This window comes from Callorhinus ursinus, unplaced genomic scaffold (genome assembly GCF_003265705.2).
Source record: "Callorhinus ursinus isolate GAN/ISIS: 27379988/994484 unplaced genomic scaffold, GSC_fseal_2.0 scaffold4, whole genome shotgun sequence".
NCBI lineage: Eukaryota > Metazoa > Chordata > Mammalia > Carnivora > Otariidae > Callorhinus > Callorhinus ursinus.
The window spans coordinates 119557308-119575673 of NW_027397066.1; positions in this window are offsets into that span (position 1 = coordinate 119557308).

Consider the following 18366-nt stretch of genomic DNA (forward strand, 5'->3'; position numbering starts at 1 on the left):
AATCATTTCCAAGTCTGGGTCTGGAGAGACATTTTATTACTGCATGTATATGTGTGTTATGGTGGAAATTATAAAAATTTGTGTGTGTACATAAAAACATGTGAATATAGTATATAAGCAGAAATACCTTGTTTTCAAAATCATCTGTAATGATCTCTTTGAATAGCTTAAAAGAATAATTCAGAACCAACATGTCTTGTTAGGGTGAGGGCACTTGAAATCAATGTATGGGTTGGAAAGAACTCAGAATCTGACTTCTGAATGCTCAGGTGCTGACACTAGTTGTCTTGAATTAATGGCCTTAAGTAAGTCACTTAGTCCTTGTGAATCTCATTTCTCACCTCTGAAAATTGAGAATGTTACAATAAATGATCTCAAATGTTATTTCAAATTACAAAATTCTGTATTTCTGTAATTATTGTCTGCAGCATCTGGAGATCTAAAAATAAGATAAAATAACCAAACACGTCTGCAGTGTGAATATCTATGTAAAAATGGCTAGGGAAAAATTAGATCAATGCTACTTAGGGTAAAGAATAGCTTATACATTAAATTAGGTACCTAAAAAAAGTAGAATAGGAATAAATTCTTTCACTAAGCTCTTTGTTAAGAATTATCCATTTTGAGAAAATAGAATTCATTTTGAAAGTCTGGCAGAAATATATGCTGATGGAGTCAAGGATGTAAAGGAACTAGAAACATCTTGCAGTGTTACAACTCATTAAAATGCTTACTAGACCATAGAGTACAGCATCTGAGAAGCAAATAGGGCTCTGAGCATTGTTTTCTTAATTAAAATTCCCTATTTAATCCTCTTGAAATATATAGTTAACAAAAAAAGCAAGAAAGAGAAAATTCAAAGCAGAATCATTGCTGGGAAATACTGCTCTAAGTCCTGGCTGTTTGTTTTGCAACTTGTAGGGTAGTTCAAGTTGCATAATCATGATGTAGTTAAAAATACAATGAGGAATTGGCACTGGTAGTTTTATAGGGTTTGAAGATTGGTTTTCATGCACCATGCTTTTTTGTTATTTAAACTTTGTTACTGTCATCATTTTTCTAGCTGTTGAGTTTAACCTTTGCACACCACAGACTGCAGGACCGTAGAGTGTACGCACAAACAAATGAAAAACATTACTGGGCCCAATGATCCATAGGGCATGTCATTCCACAGAGAAGTTTGCATGAAATGAAGCCTCTCTTTGTTTGTGTGTCTGTAAACCAAGCATAAACTGCCCAATTTGTGTACCACCATCTATGATTTTAGTTATATGACTCCTAATACCAAAAAAAAAAAAAAATCATTTAAAGACTGAGTCTATACAGAGATAAATTAGATAATTAAGTTGTTTGAATAACCATAGAATCTGAGGACTGGACAAGACTGCAAGGTCTTCTAGATTAATGTTTCCCAATGTGCCTGAAAATACAAATCACCTGGACTCTTATTAAAAATCCTAAAAAAATTTAAAAAGTAGGAAAAAATTATTGGGCCCCAACCCCAGCACAACTGAATTCCTAGTGGGAAAAGCCTTCACTAAGTAGGTTCAGGTGCTCTCAGGTGATACCTGAGAAAGGCTGATCGGGCCCAACTTTTTACCTGAAAGTTAAACCCTAGCCTTATGTGGTCCCTAATACTTTTTGTACAGGAGAACCACCTGGGGAGTTTTCCTCAAGCTGGAGTCCAGTACTTCCACAGATGTACTCCCAGAATGGGGTCTTGTAACATGGGGTTTTTGTTTGTTTGTTCTTGTTTTGGAGGGGTTGTTGACTGGTTTATTAATGTTCCCAGATGATGCTGATGCCCAATTGGTTCAAGAACAGCTGTCTGTCACCTGGTCTGGGAGGGTTTACTCTATGTCTGCTTGAATACCTCCAAGCTGAGAGCCCAAACCTTTTCCACCTAAAATAATTACAACCAGTTTGTTTTCTCTACCTAGGAAAACTCATAATTTTCCCACCTCCTTTTATACACAGACACACCCAATCTATGAAAGGAAGTAGATCATTTGATTCCTATTATCCATGTACTGATAGTGAGTTAGAGGGAAGTTTTTGGGCTGTGACAACACCCTCTCCAGGGCAATATGGGAGGAATGGAAAAAGGAGGAGGGGAATTTAATCAAAACCTGTTATTTGGCAGCATGAGCAGAAGACAATGAGTTTGCTGGCTAAATTGTTAATGCTAACTGATAAATCCATCAGAAATATGGCATCAAACATTTTAAATACTGTAAAACACAGCTATTTAGGAACTGCCTTGAAGAAAATTACTGTTTAGTTAATGAGCACATTTATGATTCTAAATTGATGTTCACAGCCTCTCCAATATTATGAGAAACCATGAGAAATATGTCAGACTGAATTTTTACATTGTTTTTTAAATATATATAAATCGAGGTCTTACTGCATGCAGGTGCTGGCACTGACACCAGAGATACAGCAGGAAATCAGACCATTCAGAGAGCCTACCCGCTGTGACCTCTATTTAGTAAGGGCTTGTAAGGAAATAATCTATAATGAAATAAATGCATATAATAAAATATCCAGCAAAGATAAGGCTATGAAGAAAATAAATCAGGATAAGCAGATAGAGGATGACAGGAAGCCTTTTATGGAATACAGCATTTGGCATGTCACCATTAGCTGGCATTCATTAGTACAATTTATGGATGTGCATCACCTTCCTTCATATATGATTATAATGATGCTAGCAATGTTACTTTCCATATTTATGGCTATCGCTTTAAAACAAAACAAAACAAAAAACAAAAAAAATCCCACAAAAAAACCACTTCAAACTGCTCCAAATAGAAAGCTTAGCTGGTCAAGCCCTGCCTTCTGATTACAGGCACTACCTGTCCCTGTTTGCTGATTTTTCTAGCTTCACAGCCTGCTCAATACCTTGAATCAAAATAAGTCACCTCTGTCACACTGCCATGTGCCATATCTGCCCACAGACAGTGCCCCTCATTCATCACGAATGGCAGCTCCCTTGGTGTCCCATCAACATTTCCTATGGGCTTCCCGGTCAATGCGTAGATGGAGCTTCCTTCACAAGTCTTGCTGTAGAGCAGCTGCTCCAGGTCCTGCTGCCATCCATCCTCAGCCAGCGCGCAGCCGAGCAGAGCTGCGCACACAGCTTCGTCCTTTGCAGACCGGCTGCTTTCCAAGGCAGTTGGGAAAGGCGAGTGCAACGCTGTGTCGCTGGGCATTTATATAGTGATCATCACCCTTGTGGCATGGCTTCAGACTGATCAAACAGTAGGTCCAAACTAAACTGGGATAAATTCACTACCTCTCTCAACCTCCTTTGAGGAGAGAAACAGGAAAAAGTGAGCCACAGATAGGTGCTAGACATGACTAGTATATAAAAACAAAGAATTAGCGAGCTTAAAATGTCTTAGATAGCATTGCTACAGGCACTGACAAATATGGTGATGCTCAGGGGCCTGCCAAACGTGCTCCATATTTTCACCAAGTGGGTGAGGAAAAGCCACCACATGTTATACACACAAACCATATCTTTTATTTGTAAGATCTGTTTAGGTCAAAAGCTCTTTTATAGACGTGATATCATTGAACATTCACTGGGTTTTCGTTGAAAATACTTTTCAAATGCACCATACCAGTAAAATTTCAATAAAATACATTCAGAATTTTAAAATGTATTCAGAAAATTTCACCTTACTACCCAGTAATAGGGCATGCCTTCAGTTATGTAGGGGTTAATGTAGAGCATGAGATCATCCATAATACCTGACTTGCTAAAATGTCACATGGAGGCCGTTGGGGGTGATGGAAGGTTTCTGAGGAGGGCGTAGGCCTTTGGAATGCTGGGGCGCGTGACCACTCTGCCGTAGGAATGCCGCCAGGAGTTGCCTTCCCCGAAGCTCTCTTACCCCAAACAGCCGCCCTGTGATCTAAGAGATGCACGCATTGTCCCCTAGGCTATGTGTAGCAGAACTCCTAGAACACGCAGATTAGCATATCATATCTTTCCTGTAAACAGATCTTCCCAGTTCCAGTCAGACCCCTTGTCACACATCACGTGCTTGAGAAACAGTGATAAGGATTTGTGATTATCGTAGGGACCAATAAAAACGGGAGCAAAGAAGGGCAAAGGGTCTTCATCTCTGAGCTTTGACCCCCTTGCCTTCTCCTCTCTTTCACAGCAAAGATGGGAGTCATCTTTCATCTGTCAGTACAGGGATTGCTGGCCATTCCCGGCACAGTTAGTTCATAATTATCCATATCCATGGGTGAAAACAATAGAATAAATTGAAGATAATCCAAAACGATCCAAAAGCCATTTATACCACAGTTGTACCATGGAATTCAATTAACTGCATAACCAATGTATCAAATATTCTGTTTTACCCATTGTACAGTACACTCTTGCTTCCCTGCTGGTCACTGCTGCCCTCTCCTCATCTTGAAACTTCCCTAATCCATAACTTCCATGACACCACTCTGAGCCTTTCTACCTACCTCTTGGTTAACTCCTTTCCTTCCTCCCCCCCTTTAAATGTACACATGTCCTGAGGTTCAAGGCTATGCACCATCCTTTCCTGTATCTAGTCTCTTGCTCCAAGGTCTCATCTACCTTCAACTTTCATCTCTTTGTAAGTAGTTCAAAATTCTTCATCTCCCCTCCTTGAGATGGGCATACATAGATCCCACATGGATTGCTCTATAAAGAGTATTAGAACAACTGATGATTCATTTGGAAAAAAAAAAAAAAAGTAGATCCTATCTTCATGCCATGTATAAAATCTAATTCTAGATTAATTAAAGAGATAAAAAAAGTTTTTCTACAAAAGCAGAGTGGTCATAAAGTTTGAAAAAATATATATATAAATACATTTATAATATAAAGCAATACAAATATACATATATATTTACAAGTTGAACTTTGATGATGTCTTCTGAGATGATGTTAAAGGCACAGTGAAAATTAGAGATATAAATTAATGCATTCCAGATGCATGTGCTGGGGCGGATGGAAAGTCCTTGTTAATGCAACTTTATAGTGCATTTGAACTATGGAGCACTAATGAGGGACAATACATTGAACATGTCATGAATATCATTGAACATATATAAATATGGAACACAATATCAATAAGCCATTTATTATACATATTTACTTATGCTTCCAAAACTTCTGGTCATCCTCTTTAAGGAGGAAGTAAAAATTATTTTATTTAAAATCATGGGATAAAGGAAGACTTTCTACATTTGTAATAAAATTCAAAAGCCAAGGGGCACCTGAGGCTCCATCAGCTGGGCATCCAACTCTTGGTTTCGGCTTGAGTCATGATCTCAGGGTCCTGGGATCAAACCCCATGTCAGGCTCTGGGCTTAGCGGAGAGTCTGCTTGAGGATTCTCTCCCTCTCCATTTGCCCCTCCCCACTCTCTCTAAATAAATAAATAAATCTTAAAAAAAAAAAACAACTCAAAAACCAAAAAGTAAATACTTATTATTTATTTACTTATTTATTTTTAAGAGGGAGGGGCAGAGGGGAGAGAATCTTAAGCAGGCTCCACACCCAATGCAAGCCCCCCATGGGACTTGATCTCACAACCCTGAGATCATGACCTGAGCCAAAATCAAGAATCCAATGCTTAACCACCCAGGCATACCCAATATTAAATACTTTAATAGGCATTTTTAAAAAACACCCAAAGAATGCAATCTATTAATGAAGATTATCTTTAATGAGTGGGAATTTTTTATACTCATTAAAAATAATTTTTTTAAAGATTTTATTTATCTTTGAGAAAGAGAGAGAACAAGCAGGAGTGGGGGGAGGGTCAGAGTGAGAAGCAGACTCCCCACTGAGCAGGAAGCCGGATGCAGGATTTGATAGCAGGACCCTGGGATCATGACCTGAGCCGAAGGCAGATGCTTAACTGACTGAGCCACCCAGGAGCCCTCATTAAAGATAATGTTTAGAAATTTCTGAGTTGTGTCATTTTCTAATAATGAGCATATTTTCATAATTATTGTATACAGTTTAAAGCAATAAAAATGAAAAGTATTGCACAGTACTTAGCTAAGCCACTAATAATCAATGTATTTACTGGGCTGACATATTTCTCTGTCAACTGCTGATAAAAATACAAAATATAACTTGCCTCTAATGTCTTCAGCTAAGCAAGAACCAATGTGCAGAAAACGGTAAATTTCTCTCCCCAAGTTATCCTCAAATTAGCTAGCTCTAGAAGTCTACATGAAATGACAAAAATAAATACAACTAATTTGATTAGAAATGTCAGAAACAAGAAGTGGTTTGAAAAAAATGGGAAAATAAATAAATTATGGCTCAAAATTATGGCTGTTTCCCAAACTTTTTCCTATAGAACACTAGCACTTCTGAATGTAAGGGTTCTATTGGGGAAAAAAAACTGCTTGATCAACTAAAAAAAAAAAAAAAGTTTGTGAGAAATCTAGGCTAAGCATGAACATATTTTTTAATTTCCAGATTTAAAGCTCTTAACATATGTTCAGGCACATGGTGAATCTCTAACAGAGGGAGATAGTATCCAAGGAATCCCACATTGATTTGATCACAAATCCTTTTTTCCATGATCACTAGTAATAGTTCATGTTATACAAATTACTTATGAATATGTCAAGGAAGTTGCTAAGTCCAAAATGATTAATTCTAAAAGTAGAAATTACAAATTGTACCCTGATTCTTAGCTAACCAAAGAAATCTAGACCATAGATAGACCATACCATGTTTTCCTTAGACTAAAATGGCAGCAGAAAGTTTTAGAAATTCTTTGAAATTAATCATCTATCTGTTCATCCCAACATGTACTCCAGATATTTGAATTCACGTTCTATTTACCACAGCTGTATCTGAGCTTAGGGAATACTTTCCTCATCCCTATTAATCCTCTATTATTATTTAAGACATTATATATGTTTTAATTACACATCATAAAAAAGTTGTTCTTTTGTTTAAAAGTTTCAGATCAACAGCTTTTGAGTTCAGAACTTTATATTTTCTGGATGTAATTTATACTAAAACACTGCACATCAAAAAGTGTGTGGCAAAATTCCCATAATTCAAGTTATTTATATTGTGTCTATATTCATAAATAAGTCAAATTAAATATAGTAAATGCATTATAGTTATATTCGAAGAGAAGAATTAGCTCTCAAAGAGTTTACACAAATGAAATAACAAAAGCATATGTAATATGTAGGAGAATTGTTACTGTATACTAATGCAAGCACAAATATATACATACATATACATTTACATATGAATACGCAAATACATTATGGATCTGCTTTTCTTTCCCCTCCTCATTAAAAAAAATCTGTGAAAATCCTTAGTGCCATATCATCAAGAAGTACTTTGTTCTTCCTGGGATCTCTTTCCCCTTTACACTAGCCTGCAAACACTATGAGGTAAGGAACCACATTGCCCCTTTGGGCAGAAACTTTGGTATTTTTATACTTTCTGAATAACATTAAACAACCTTCCTTGTTGCAAGGCAACAAGGCTTATCATTATCAAGAGGCTTATCATTTAAGCATTCCAGATTCATAATTAAGTGGATTACATATAAATTGCAATAATATCTATACAATGCCTTAGAACAGGAGGCCAGCAAACTCTAGCCCTTAGGCCAAATCCAGCCAACACCTGTTTTATAAGTTTTATTAGAACATAGCCAGGCCTGCTTATTTAAATATTGTCTCTGACTGTTTTCATAACGTGAAGGCAGAGTTGAGCAGCTGAATCAGGATCTCCTTTATGGCCACAAAGCCTAAAATTTTAACTATCTAGCCTTTTACACAAAAAAAATTGCCAACCCCTGGTATAGACTTCAAAGCAGGCCAATTCTCTTGCTGTCACTATTTATGCTATCAGATTTGGTTTTGAAATTGAGTTTGTCCATATATTTGAATATTGGAGTAGCTAATCTTCCAAGCATTCACAATTTTTATTCGTGAAATTATATTTTAACTCTCTGATTGAGGAATTCGGGGAAACTATGTGTTTTCTCAATCCTGCCTCCTGATTCAACAATGCTTGCTCTTCTGAGATTAATGAAAAGCTCCAACCACATAGAGAACTGCTAATTCACCTCCTAAGGAAATAAACCTAATGATATGCAGTACTTCTACACAGAAATCTATAAAACAGTAGTGAGGAAATTTTAAAAGACAAAAAGAATGAGAGCTAGTGAGAAAAGAGAGATTGCCTGAAATGCTCAATTTTTAGTTACCAGTTTCCTCCAGATTGATCTATAAATTTAATGGAATACCAATAAAAATCCCATTAGAGATTTTGTAGAAACTGACAAGCTGATTCTATGATTTATATGGGAATACAAAAAATACAAAATAACTAAGAGAAACTTAAAAAAAATGTGGAGTATTTATACTACCCAGATATCAAGATATATAAACCTAAGTATAAAAAGTGTGGTTTTGCCACAAAAGAGATACATGGGCCAATGAATAGAAACCACAATCTAGAAAAATAAGCAAATGCATATATTCACTTGATATATGACAAATAAATTACACTTGGTCAGTTGTTTATCCACATAAAAAAAATTTAATCCCTACCTCACATAAAAATCAAATCCAAGTAGATTGTGAGAGTAAATGTGAAATGTAAAGTAGTAGAATTTCTAAAAGATAACAGTTTTTAAGTCTTCCGACAGTCCTAAAATTAGTGCTCATGATTCCTGTCCCCTTTGAGTGTGGATGAGACCCGTGATTTGCTTCCAACCAATAGAATATGGCAAAGGTGAAAGGATTTCAAATGTAATGAAAGTCTCAAATACGTTGATTTGGAGTTATTACCAAAAGAGAGATTATCCTATATGGATCTGACTTAATCAAGTGAAAGCCTTTCCAAGAGAGACTGGGGCCTCCCTGTAGGAGATGCTTTCCCCTGGGCCTGAAGAAGTAAGCAGTTGTGTTGAAGAAGCTCACATGATGAAGAATTACAGAGAGGCTCCAGGAACTACAAGTGGCCTCTATGACCTCAGGACAACCAAAAGCCAACAAAAATCCAGGGCCTTTAATCATACCAACACAGAGAACTTAATTCTGCCAACAATTTGAATGATCTTAGAAGTAGAGTCTTCCAGTTGAGTCTCCAGGTGAGTATACAGTCCAGACAATTCCTTTATTTCAACCTGTGGGACCCTTAGGAAAGGAACAAGCTAAGCCATGCTTAGACTTCTGACCCATAAAGACTATGAGATAATGTTATTTATTTATTTATTTTTAAAGATTTTATTTATTCATTTGAGACAAAGAGATACAGAGAAAGAGAGAGAGAGAGAGAGAGAGCATGAGCAGGGAGAGAGGCAGAGGCAGAGGGAGAGGGAGAAGCAGGCTTCTCACTGAGCCAGGAGCCTGATGTGGGGGCTTGATCCCAGGACCCTGGGATCATGACCTGGGCCAAAGGCAGACGCTTAACCATCTGAGCCACCCAGGTGCCCCGAGATAATGTTATTTAAACTACTAAGTTTATAGTAATTTGTTCAACAGCAATAGAAAACTGTTGGAGGTAGGCAAGGGTTTCTTTAATAGGATGCAAAAAAAGTGCTAACTGGAAAGAAAAAGACTGAAACTTTTTAAACTTTTTAAACTTTTTAAACTTCATTAAAAATAAGAGCTTCTGCTCACAAAAAATCACCATTAAGAGAGTAAAAAGGCAAGTTGTAAAGTATGAGAATATATTTGCAACCATATATCCAAAGAAAAAACTCAATTCAGTAATATATAAAAACCCCCTATTAATCAATAGTAATATACAGACAACTTGATTTTGTAATGCAAAAAAATTTAAACAGGCACTTCACAGAAAGTGTGCCAAATGGCTATAAATACATGAATAAGTGTTTAAAATTATTATTCTTTCAGGAAAATGGATATTAAAACCATAATAAAAAAATCTCTACACATCCACTAGAATAGCAAACAATTTAAAATTTGAAAAAAAAACCAAAACAAAAACCTAAACCAAAGAGTGTCAGGATATGATACAACTAGAACTCTCAGGCACTCTGCTGGTGGCTGTGTACACTGACACATCTACTCCTGAAACTGGTTTGAGATTATCTCCCAAAGCTGAACATACACATACTCTAGGATCCTATAATTCTACTTCAGGGTACATAGCAAAAATGTGTATGTATGTACTAGAATATACATATCCTTGAATATTCATATTTGACAATACTTAGTCAAAACTTATAAACAATCAAAATGTCCATTAACAATTGTGACATATTCATATAGTGAGATACCATATAACAATTAAAATGAACAAAAGATTGTTACATGTACAACATAGATGAATATCACCAACAAAAAGTTAAATAAAAGAATCCAAACAAAAGAATACATACTATATGAATCCATTTACATAAAGTTCAAAACAATCAAAACTATGGTTATAAAAATCAAAATGCTTTGTTACTTTGGGGTAATGAGTGGAGGCCTGGTAGAAAGAGAGCTTCTGGGTACTACTAAATGTCCTATTTCTTGATCTGGGTGATGGTTATACAGGTGTGTTTTGTTTTGTGAAGATTCATGGAGCATACTCTTAAGATTTGTGCACTATTCTGTATATATGCTACCATACAATAAAAATTAACAAAAACAATAAAAGTAAATATATTAATCAGGAAGATGCATATCAGAAGAGGAATGAAGGACTAGAGCTACTTTAGTGTAATTTGGGTACTTTCAGGGCCCAAAGAAACAAAAGAGGTAGTGAACGTATGTAAAATAGCTAAAAGATCCAGAGAAACTAAGCAGGTAGTTTCAAAGCAGGGAGAATGGATATTCACTCAAAAAGAACTCTGGTGATATTTCCTAAGAAAGTCTTTCTGCAAAGTCTGCCGGTGATGACACATGAAAGCAACAGACAATGGTAAGTAAAGACTCATGGAGCAGACCCTGTTCTTTGGGGAAAAGACCATTTCCTAACAACAGATCACAATGCTCAAAAGAATTTGAAATCTATGCTATATTATCAACTTGACTGTACTAACCAGGTAATGGGATAAAAACTTGAGATATGAAAAGAATGTGTTACTCCACTCCTATTCTGGTTATCTTTTGCTACCTAACAAAACTACTTCAAAATTTAGTGGCTTAAAACAGTAACTTACTATCTCTCATGATTTTGTAGGTCAGAAATGTGGACAAGTCTCAGCTAAGCATTTCTTATGTTCCATGTCATATCAATAGCTATTACTCGGTAGTAGTTAGCCTGTGAAGGAGCTCACCTGGAGGGTCCAAGATAGGTTTACTTACACATTAATACCTTGGCCAGGATGGCTGGAAGACTGGCTGGGCTCAGCTAAAACTATTCATCAGAATACTCACATGTATCCTCTCCAGAATGGCAGTCTCAAAGTAGTTAGACTTCATATAGAAGCTCAGGATTCCCAGACAGTGTTCCCAGAAGTGAGCATTCCAAGTGGTCCAGCAGAAGCTGCAAGACTTCCAATGACCTAGCCTTTGAAAGTCTCCAAATTTCACTATCAAGGCTTTGTTTTGTTAGTCAAGCAAGTCAGTTGGATGAGTCTAGATTCAAGAGGGGGAGGGTGAAACAACCTATTACATGATGAGGACACAGCATGCATATACAGAGAAGAAAGGCAGTGATGCCAGCCATCTGAGAGATATACTACCATACCACATCAGTTTCTTATTATACTAAGTTCCTTGTTATACTAAGACATTCTTCATACTAAATGAGTGGTTTTCTCAACAGAGAAAGTGCAAAGTATACAAAAAAACAAGAGTCAAATTATACCTTTAGGGTGAGGATGGATACCAACAACTGAGGATCAACCAGTGGAAGGTGGCAACAGATGCCAACAAGGACAACTGAGAAATAGATGCCCTTTCTCTCTGGCGCTGGACACTGAAGGAAGCCCCCCAGAATACATATGCATTTTCAGGGAGAATGGAAAGGAGAAAATCCTGATCGAATTGACAGATTATTTAATTGATTACATTTACCTTAAAGTGACAATGGTTACATTTGTACATTTGTGCTACTAGGCAGAATGGAATGGGACAGATTATTTTTTAGTTGTAGGAAAATAAAATCATATTTTTGAGCTTCTAAATCTGTGTGCAATTAAATTAATACTTATACAATTGCTTTAAGCTTTCGTTCCTATTGGTTTGATCATCTTAACTATTCATATGCCACAACTTAGGAATAGCTAACTCTGATGAGTAATTTTTCCTTTCTAACTATTTCATTTACCTGAAATCTTGATATTCTTCTTATACTCTCATAGCAAAGAATAAATTGCTTTATTATTTGCTTCAATTCCATAGTCTTGATGACTTTTAAAATCTAATTTGTCTTAGACATAAAATATTTACTATTTTAAACACTTAGTTAATTTCTATTGACTCATAAACTAATATTATACTCCTGAGATTGTTGAGTCCATTACTCCTGGAGGAATGCCTAACATAATACCTTCTCAGGTTCATTAGTATTTGTTTTTGGAGAAGCATTTGTCCTTGAACAGAGTTATAATATTTCTTCAGAGACAATTGGGCAAATATCCATTGAGATAAGCCACCAGATATAAATAAAGCAAGAAAAGTACTTTTTAAGTACAGATAGAACTTCAAAGAGTAGAATTTGAAGATGTTAACATAAATTTGTATTGCAGATTTATTCACCATAAACACATAAAATGCTTATAGACTTACCAAACACACCAACAACCAAGGCAGACACAAACATAGTGTGTGTGTAGTGTTTTCACAAAGAAATTCTGAGTCATCTTATTAATTTTAGTTTTCCTATTGGTCTATTCCATCTGTACTACACCCAAAATTCTTGCAACTCCCGGATACAGAGAAGGCTTTACTCATGCTCAAATGATCGCACCTTACACTCTTGCTCTCCTTCAGTTTATACTCAACCAAGAACCAAAGTGATCCATTTAGACATGTCAATTCATGTCAGTCCTCCAACAGAATAAACAGCATACTAAGAATAAATTCCGTTACAACAAAGTCCCTTACAACAGCAGACAAGATTCCTGTAGGATCTGGACCTCCATTGCCTTTCCGATCTCATCCACTATCTGTACTTCATTCACTTCACTTCAGCATCACAGTCATCCATCCCCTTGCTGTTCCTGCATTCTATCAGGTATGTGCTCCTCTGACTGTGACAATCTTAGCCCGGATTTCCAACATAGTTGATCCCTTTACCTTTTATCAAATCGTTGCTCAAATGCTCTTTTCTTTTTTTTCATAGTAGCATTGTTTTTTGTATTTTTTGTGTTTTTTTGTTTTATTATGTTATGTTAATCACCTTACATTACATCATTAGTTTTTGATGTAGTGTTCCATGATTCATTGTTTGTGTATAACACCCAGTGCTCCATTCAGTACGTGCCCTCTTTAATACCCATCACCAGGCTAACCCATCCCCCACCCCCTCCCCTCTAGAACCCTCCGTTTGTTTCTCAGAGTCCATAGTCTCTCATGGTTCGTCTCCCACTCTGATTTCCCCCCCTTCATTCTTCCCCTCCTGCTATCTTCTTCTTCTTTTTATTTTTTAACATATAATGTATTATTTGTTTCAGAGGTACAGGTCTGTGATTCAACAGTCTTACACAATTCACAGCACTCACCACGCTCTTTTCTTAATGAGAACTTCCCTTAAAAATTTCACCCACCAGATGCATTATTTTTTTTCATAGCACTTATCACCTCATAACATACTAAATAATTGTCTATTTATTTTTATTTTCTATACCCATCCATCAAAATGTAAACTCTATGAGGAAATTTTTTTCTCTGTTTTGTTCACTGATGTACCACCAACCCCTATAACAATGCTTGGCACATAGTATGCCATCAGTAAACATTTGTTGAATGAATAAATGATGGCATAGGTTATAGGTATTATTACAAAAAAAAAAAAGGTAGGCTTCAGTTATGCTGCCTTTTTTGGATATGTCTCATTTTTAACTACTAACATCCAGAACTTCTGCTATCCATAGTGGCATAGCAAATCTGTCCATCCTACCCCCAATACTTTTTATTACTACCTTCATCCTTTCTAAGGGACCATGATAGCCATTAAACATTCCTAGAAACCTAGTCTTAGGTCATGACCTCTACTTTAGACAATTATGAGAATGACATTTCTCTGTGCATGTGTAAAATGATATTACTGATACTATTGCCCAGGATTACTTTAAGATAAGTATCAAGATATTTTATGTTTGTGAGGGCAAAACAACTGGTTAAAATTTCTTTAATAACTGTAATGAGTGGAAGGGAATGATAGTTTGAGACCAGGGATAGAGAAAATCAGCCATACAATATTAAGAGAGTTGCAGAACTCAAATCTTCTTTCTTCCATGAACATCCTGACCCAAATTTAAGGCACAAGAGGACAGTCAAGGAGAAAGACCTAACAAAGAGAAAGAAAAATCTTATGACACTAAAACCAATGGCTACATGCAGCTGTAGCTGAACTGAACTCAATAAAAATAACAATTTAAATTAAATTAAAAGTCTCAGAGAATAGGTTTAAAAAGTAGGTATCTCAAGAAATAACATTACTAGCTAATGACCTAGAACATTACATGGGGCTAATATCAGATTTCTTAAAGTTCATATATGACAGTATTCTTCAAAATCAAGACTTCTTGAGGAAATGTTTGATGAGCACAATCAGACTCCCAGTGGCTTACAAACCACCTGCTCTTTGCACCTGGATGAGTTGGGGGAAAAAAATGCTGCTGCATAAGGATAAAAAAAGGTATGTTCAGTGTTCTATTTATTTTTTTATTTAAATTCAATTAATTAACATATAGTGTATTATTAGCTTCAGAGGTAGAGTTCAGTGATTCATCAGTCTTATGTAACAACCAGTGCTCATTACATCATGTGCCCTCCTTAATGCCCATCACCCAGTTACCCCATCCCCCCATGACCCTCCCCTCCAGCAACCCTGTTTGTTTCCTATGATTCAGAGTCTCTTATGGTTTGTCTCCCCCTCTGATTTCACCTTGTTTTAGTTTTCCCTCCCTTCCCCTATGATACTCTGTTTTGTTTCTTAAATTCCACATATGAGTGAGATCATATGATAACTGTCTTTCTCTGACTGACTTATTTCGCTTAGCATAACACCCTCTAGTTCCATCCACATTGTTGCAAATGGCAAGATTTCATTTCTTGATGGCTGAGTAGTATTCCATTGTGTGTGTGTGTGTATGTGTGTGTGTATCACATCTTCTTTATCCATTCATCTGTAGTTGGACATCCAGGTTCTTTCCACAGTTTGGCTATTGTGGATGTTGCTGCTATAAACATTGGGGTGCAGGTGCCCCTTAGGATCACTACATTTGTATCTTTGGGGTAAATACCCAACAGTGCAATTGCTGGGTCATAGGGTAGCCCTATTTTCAACTTTTTGAGGAACCTTCATACTGCTTTCCGAGTGGCTGCACCAGCTTGCATTCCCACTAAAAGTGTAAGAGGGTTCCCCTTTCTCCATTCAGTGTTCTATTTAGCACACCTCAACATATCTACTCATTTCCATCCAGCTTTTTGGGAAACCAAGAAGAAAAATCTTTTTAAAAGGATTTCTTCATACTCTTTCAAGGGAGAATTCAGAAACAGAGGGCAAACCATGCAGGTGGAATTGCCAGGAATAAACAGTCTCCTAGTATTTTCTTTTAACTCACCTGACACATTCTAAGTTTAATGTAGAAATGTTTTATCTTGCATAAAACACTCATAGAAAAGGTAATAGCTCTTCCATACCCTTCCCCTGCTTTTATGTCTAGATCAGCTAGCTGGTAATTGTGACATTCATCGTGTCAAGGTCATAAAAAAAAGGCAAGAGTTTGGAAGAAGACTGGATTTGTCCCTATATAATCTGGTATTGCAGCTAAAGGAAAGTGGTACAAGTCTTCATGGTCAAGAAGCCCATACAACAGAGTCCATCTGGATCAAAAATTTAAATTAGCAAAACACCCTAGACTCCCTATGGTCTTAGTAATTAGGCAGTGGGTACTGCAAGAGCTTCCTGGGGCAAAAAGAGGAAAAGAAATAGAAAAAGAAAAAGGAAAGGAAAGGAAAGAAAAGGAAAGGAAAGAAGAGAAGAGAAGAGAAAAGAAAAAAGGAAGGAAGGAAGGAAAAGGAAAGGAAGGGAACGGAAGGGAAAGGAAAGGGAAGAAAAGGAAAGGAAAGGAAAGGAAAGGAAAGGAAAGGAAAGGAAAGGAAAGGAAAGGAAAGGAAAGGAAAGGAAAGGAAGAAAAATTGGGGGGCAGTGGAAGGAAGATTTGTTCCTAAGCCCTGCAGCTCTCATCCCCACCATAATGGCTAAAATTTAAAACACTGACAACACTAAATATTAGCAAGGATGTAGAGCAACTAAAAATCTCATATATTGTTGATAGGAATGCAAAATGATACACACACTGTGGGAAAAAGCTTGGCAGTTTCTTAAAAAACTGAACAAACTCCTCCTCACCCATGACCTACCAACTCCACTCTAGATATTTACCTAAAAGAAATGAAAGCATATGTTTATGAAAACACTTGTACAACAATATTCATGACATTCCTATTCATAATGACCCAAAGCTAGAAAAATCCAGGGTCCATCAATGGGAGAATGAATAAACAATCTTTGATATATCTATACAATGGAATACAATTTGGCAATAAAATGGCAATTAACTACCATGTATTGGTAGTTAATACATGCAACAACTTAGCTCTCAAAAGCGTTATGATAAGTGAAAAAAAATGGCACAAAAGACTACATATTGTATCCTTCCATTTATGTGACATTCTAGAATAGGAAAAACTAATTTATGGTTGAAGACAAAATTAGAAAAGTATTTTCCTCTGGGGATACAGGTAGGGTTTGACTGGAAGGGTCATGAAGGAATTTTCTCAGGTGGTGATATCTTGATATGCATTTGGTTTAAACAAGTGTATTCATTGGTCAAAAGTCAGTGAATGTAGGGCACCTGGGTGGCTCAATTAGTTAAACATCTGACTCTCGATTTCAGCTCAGATCATAATCTCAGGGTTGGGAGATCAAGCCCCACATTGGGCTCCATGCTTGGTGTGGAGCCTGCTTAAGATTCTCTCTCTCCCTCTCCCTCTGCCCTTCTACACCCTCTCTCTTTACCTCTCTCTCTCTCAAAACAAAAACAAAAACAAAACATCTCAGTGAATGTGCTGATGTTTGTGCATTTTATTGATATAAATTTTATATCAAAAGAAAAATAGTAATTCAATATTGAATTCTAGTTAATAATATGCATGCTGAAATATTTAGGGAGAAGTATGCTGATATCTGCAATTTACTTTGAAATGCATCAAAAAGATAAGATGAATTAAATGAGGGATAAAGGGATATATAAAATGTAATAAAGTACCTATAGGACAATATAAATAATAGAATTTGGGTTATGCTTATATATAGTGTGGTTTTTCACTATAAAATTCTTTCAACATTGCTATATGTTTGAGGAAAATCATAATAAAATGTTTTAAAACTTAGCATCTCAGCCCCTACCATGGCTGGTAAGATAAGCCCTTCTGGATTAAAGATCCTTGCAATCAACTGCACTTCTTAGGATGGATGAACCTGAAGAAAGACTTGAAGAAAGACCCCCAGCAGTTTCTTTTCTATCCCCAATGACTTGTTTTAGGTTACATGAACTCTTGGTCCCAGGAACCCTGACATCCAAATATGATAAGAATAGAAATATACTTCCTCCAGAAGAAGGATGACATATAAGTAGACTTTTAGTCTCACTGGCCTTGTGATTGCAAAGTTTTACATAAATTCATATAATGAATGTTTAGATGTAGGAATTATTTCAGCCTCATTGCAATTTTATCTTTCTGTTCTCCTTGTAAAAAAAATACACTGAAATTTATTTCAAGAATCCTTATAAAAGTAATAAAATAATGTAAAAACTATCATAAAACCAATCATATATTTTATAGAAAATAGCAGCATAAAATAACTTTTTGAGAGACGTCAAATCCAAAGAAATTTATGACTTAAGAAAAGCAACTTTCTACTCTTTAAGCATCTAATGTGTTCAACTTCTTATGTTCTTACAGGATTAGAAAGTCATTTTATTATTGCCAATTTGAAAAGACTCTACTGATCACTGGTCATACTTATAGAAACCTTCAGCATAAATTCTGTTAACTGAAAAATCTTTTTAATAATTGTCTATTCTCATCTTTTCCATTATGTTTACTCAGATTCTATTCCTCCACACCTGCCAAAACAAAACAAAACCAAACAAAATACTCAGGTTTCCTATAACCATAT